Genomic DNA, 5,359 nt, shown 5'->3' on the forward strand with positions numbered 1-5,359 from the left:
AAAAGTGTCAATAAAATTGTTCAAACTAAAAAAACATATATTACATATGCTATCTTGGAAAGATAGGTGCAGGAGTGCCGTCAGAGTTGCTGCAGAGAATTAAGAGGTGGGGGATCAGCCTGGAAGCATTCAGACCATACACTCAAGGAACTTTCACTTTAGGGTGTACTCACTTTTATTGCAAAGGGGTTCGGTTATTGACGGCTATATTTGGAGTTTTATAATAAATTGACACTGCTATAAAAGTTTGACACAGAGAACATTTCATTGTGTTTTTTTAGTGTTGGTTTAATAAACAATATATGTGAGGGGTGGCTCCCTTTTGTGACGTACTGTATTTGTCTTTTTCTGTTTCTGCCATATTAGCACTCGTCTATTGATGCCAAGCGGTCCAAAATTGGATCAGAAACAGATGATTGACGTGTTTTTTAAACAATCGCCTAAATAGTAACGAGTAATGGAAAAAACACTTGAGTTAAGTGGAAATCGATCGTATTGAAATGTTTTTGCATTAAATATTTGGAAGGAATATCAAATCGTGTCGTCGACCATTAAACAGGTGAAATAAATGGATTTTTGAAAAACCACAAGAGGGCGCTACGCTCTCATTCTTGGGGCTTGATATATAGACCAATGATTCTCAGGCGGTTTTACTCTCAAGCTTTTATTTCTTTATTTTTCCCTTGATTCCGTTTTTCATTTTACATACATTTTTTTCTTATTCACTCCGTTTTCAATTATTTTTCTCCCTTTTCTTATTTTTCCCTGTCCTGTTTTCACCCCTTTTTTCATATATTTCTTTCTTCTTTTTTATATTTTCCTTTTCTTTTTTTCTCGTTTTTTTCTCGTTTTCCCTTTAATCTGCTTTTCTTTCATTCTTACTTGTTTCCCTTTTGTTTGTCTTCTTTATTTCTTTTCCTGTCCTTTCTCTGCTGTTTTTTCCCTTTTCTTTTTTCTCTTTATTTCCCTTTAATCTGCTTTTCTTTCATTCTTACTTCTTTCCCTTTTTGTTTGTCTTCCTTATTTCTTTTCCTTTCTTTTCTTTGCTGTTTTTTTCTTTTTCTGTCTTTTCTCTGCTGTTTTTTCTTTTTCCTCCTTTATCATTTTTTCTCTTTTGTTTCCTTTTATTCTTCTTTTCTTTCTTGTTTACATTTTCATTTTTTTCTTTTTCATTCTTTTTTTTTCTTCCTCCACAAAAGGCTGGGGAAAAATGCTTTATGGTCTGTTTTGAGTCTCTGTAGTTTCTACTCTTCCTTGTGCTTTTAAACACTCGTTTTCAGTTGCCCTATGTAATAGAGCGACATCTATTGGTCAAATAATACACATACAATTATTGAAAACTCTTTACTCCGGTAGCAATGTCATCGTTTTTTTAATCTGTGGTGTAAAATGCTGGTTGTCAACTCACATTCCCAAAGCATTATCGCCATCTACAGGTAAGGAGTGTATGTGAGCCTCAGTTGTTTTTAATTTTTTTTAGCATTATTTTCCTGCGACCCACTAAAAACGCGTCCGTGACCCACTTTCGAGTCCCTACCCACCGGTTGACAATACCCCTACTCCTCCAGTTCAAACAGGGCCGTAGTTTTGTCTTGGACAGAGGGGGCGCGTCCCCACCAATATCGAGCGACCACAGTTTTGTCCCCACCAATATTATGTGATCAAATTCGAGAAAAATGTCCCAACCAATGGCAAGACCAAACCTACGTCCTTGGTGGTATATAGATACAGTTGAGATGGACCGTCAGGGCCTGCAAGGCCTTCTCTGCTGGCCTACAAAATATCTGAATTATGTTATGTCATGGGCAGCACGGCGGCGCAGTGGTTAGCGCTTGTGCGGCACAGTTCATGTCATGGGAACATGTCGTGGGTTCAAATCCAGCTCCAGACTTCCTGTGCGGAGTTTGTATGTTCTCCCCGTGCTTTCTTCCGGGCACTCCGGTTTCCTCCCACGTTCCAAAAACATGCATTTCAGGTGAATTGGCCGATCCAAATTGTCCCTAGGTGTGAATGAGCGAATGAGTTGTCTGTCCCTGTGTGCCCTGCGATTGGCTGGCAACCAGTTCAGGGTGTCCCCTGCCCACTGCCTGGAGATGGGCTCCAGCCCCCCCGCGACCCTACTGAGGATAAGCGGCACGGCTAATGAGATGAGATGTCATTTTTTTTGTCCACGAATACTTATTTAATAATCCTAAATCATCAATCATCTTTCATTTAATTGCTTTTTACCTGGCTGTGCTGCTTCCAGAAGGGTGCTTTCATATATAAGCATTGAACCAATCATATTTAAGCCATTACGTGTTGCCAGGGTCATAAATCTGCCCAAAGGCCTTCACAAAAAATCCTGAAGGCCCTGAGCTATGACCTCAGTCTTTGAAAAAGCTGTCGGCGTACCCAATCAAAGTTCCGGTTGGCAACATTGAGGCCTTCTTGCAGGCGTAAGGAAACATCAGCTAGGGGGCAGTAATGCACCAAAGTCTAAAATCTATTATTCTACTACATTATCATAGCATTATTTTTTTGTCTCTACAGTGAACTTTGAACTCATTTAGATTTAGAACTTTAATACGAAACAACTTTAATGTCAAGCAACTCAGAATCTCTGAAAAACAATAAAATGTTATTCAGACATAGACTTTTTCAGTGCCACATCAAATAAACTATAAAATACAAGACCTGAAAAACATAAACCTTAAATTAGAAACATGAAAGAGAGAAAGGGAGAAAGAGAGAGAGAGAGAGAAGAGAGAGGGAGAGAGAATGTGAGAAAAAAAAGATATAAAGACAAATAGTGAGAGAGGGGGGAAGAAAGAGAGAGAGAGAAGAGAGGTAGAGAGAATGTGAGAAAAAAAAAGATATAAAAACAAATAGTGAGAGAGGGGGGAAGAAAGAGAGCGAAAGAATGATATCCAAAGATAAATAGAAAGAGGGAAGGAGAGAAAAGAGAAGGAGAGAAAGAGAGAATGGGAGAAGGACAGAAGGGGAAAGCAGGAGAGAGCGAAAGAGAGAAAAGGAAAAATGGAAAAGAGAGCAAAAGAAGGTAAAAAGACACAGAGAGAGAAAGAGACAAAGAGAAACAAAGAAGGAGACACAGAAAGTGAAAGAGAGAGAGAGAAAAGGGAGGAAAAAAGAGAGAGAGAGAGAGAGTGCGCGAGAGAGCACGAGAGAGAGAGAAAAACAACAAACAAACAACTTTGTGAGAGGCACCTGGCTTTGACAACATCAAGTGGACATATTTAAACCTGCAGCTCGTTTTACTCTTGCGCTTCTCCGAGCGTTGTCTGGCGGGCCAGATTCAATCCCTTAGCGGGCCTGATCTGGCCCCCGGGCCGCATGTTTGACACCCCTGACGTAGACTAATCACAAATGTAAACCGAGTGTCTCGAAAGGAACTGACTCGATTGTTGGGGAGCCAGCACATAGAGCCGGTTCGCTCATGAACGACACGTCTCAAAAGGCCACCACTGAAGGCCTAGGTGTAAAATACACTGATTTTATTAAACCAAATGCCATGCGTTGGGCGTGTTTGAATCTATTTTAGGCCAGGGTTTCTCAAGTGGTGGGTTGGGGCCCAAACGTGGGTCCCGAAACTGTTTTCAGTGGGTTGATTCCACAATAGATAGCGATAATGCTCTGCTCGGTCTCTTTTTCCTATCCAGTCAATCGTCTCTGTCCCAATTGTGTTTAAGGGGGAGCACGTTTCATTTTCTTGAATTTAGCTGGTTTTATTTCCTTTTTCTGCCCAAGAAAGTTAGTGATAAGGGGAAGGACAAGTGGAAAACAGTGACAATAATTGAGTTGGAGAAGGAAATGCCAGAACGGTGTATGAGTGTATACCCTGGTGGGTTGGGGCCCAAAAGTGGGTCCCGAAACTGTTTTCAGTGGGTTGATTCCACAATAGATAGCGATAATGCTCTGCTCGGTCTCTTTTTCCTATCCAGTCAATCGTCTCTGTCCCAATTGTGTTTAGGAGGGAGCACGTTTCATTTTCTTGAATTTAGCTGGTTTTATTTCCTTTTTCAAGAAAGTTAGTGATAAGGGGAAGGACAAGTGGAAAACAGTGACAACAATTGAGTTGGAGAAGGAAATACCAGAACGGTGTATGAGTGTATACCCTGGTGGGTTGGGGCCCAAAAGTGGGTCCCGAAACTGTTTTCAGTGGGTTGATTCCACAATAGATAGCGATAATGCTCTGCTCGGTCTCTTTTTCCTATCCAGTCAATCGTCTCTGTCCCAATTGTGTTTAGGAGGGACCACGTTTCATTTTCTTGAATTTAGCTGGTTTTATTTCCTTTTTCTGCCCAAGAAAGTTAGTGATAAGGGGAAGGACAAGTGGAAAACAGTGACAATAATTGAGTTGGAGAAGGAAATACCAAAACGGTGTACGAGTGTATACCCTTAAAGCCCTGCGGGAAAGTACAGGAAATGGTTTACATTTTTTTTTACCATTTTTAGCTTTTTATCTGTATCTTCATTATCTATATAATTGAATAATTATCATTCCTTAGATATACGCTTTACTAATATTTGGATTTTCTTTTGGTATGTGGCTATTTTAAAGCACTTTTAGGCTTATATGAGACGTAGGCTTATATGGGAGTATACAAGGTACTGGGAGTCATATTGGTTTTGCTGGTCGTTTTGTAAATTCTATTATTACATATTCTATTATTTCTGCTTTAAACTGCACAATAACTTCATTGGATACAAATGGTAAATGGTTTGCGATTCTATAGCGCTTTTCAAGTCAATGAAGACCTCCAGAAGCGCTTTACAATGTGCTTCACACTTATCCATTCACACACACACTCACACACCAATAGTCAGCCATGCAAGGCGCCTACCTGCTTATTGGGGGGAATTAGGGATTCAGTGTCTTGCCCAAGGACACTTTGACATATACCACAGAGGAGCCGGGAATCGAACCTGCGACCTCTTGATCCCAAGGACGAGCTAATGTGAAGTGGAAATCCTTCCTCGATTTGGGTCTCAGTAATTAGGGTACTCCGGTAGGTCCTGTAGTCAGACCAGTTGAGAACCAGTGATTGGAGCAACGCCAAAGCAGTTAATTGCGATGCAAGATGGTGACTTGGAGCGGCATTGGCTGAGGTAGAGCGCTCGTCTTGGGATCAAGAGGTCGCAGGTTCGATTCCCGGCTCCCCCGTGTTATATGTTAAAGTGTCCGTGGGCAAGACACTGAATCCCTAATGCCCACAATAAGCAGGTAGTTGCCTTGTATGGCTGACGCTGCTATCGGTGAGTGTGTAAAAAGGGAAAAGTGTGAAGCACATTGTAAAGCGCTTCGGGAGGTCTTCATTGACTTGAAAATCGCAGACCATGATCCCCCACGCCCCCTTCC

Source organism: Urocampus carinirostris, chromosome 11, assembly GCF_059441175.1.
Source record: "Urocampus carinirostris isolate Australia breed hairy pipefish chromosome 11, RoL_Ucar_1.0, whole genome shotgun sequence".
Classification (NCBI taxonomy): Eukaryota; Metazoa; Chordata; class Actinopteri; order Syngnathiformes; family Syngnathidae; genus Urocampus; species Urocampus carinirostris.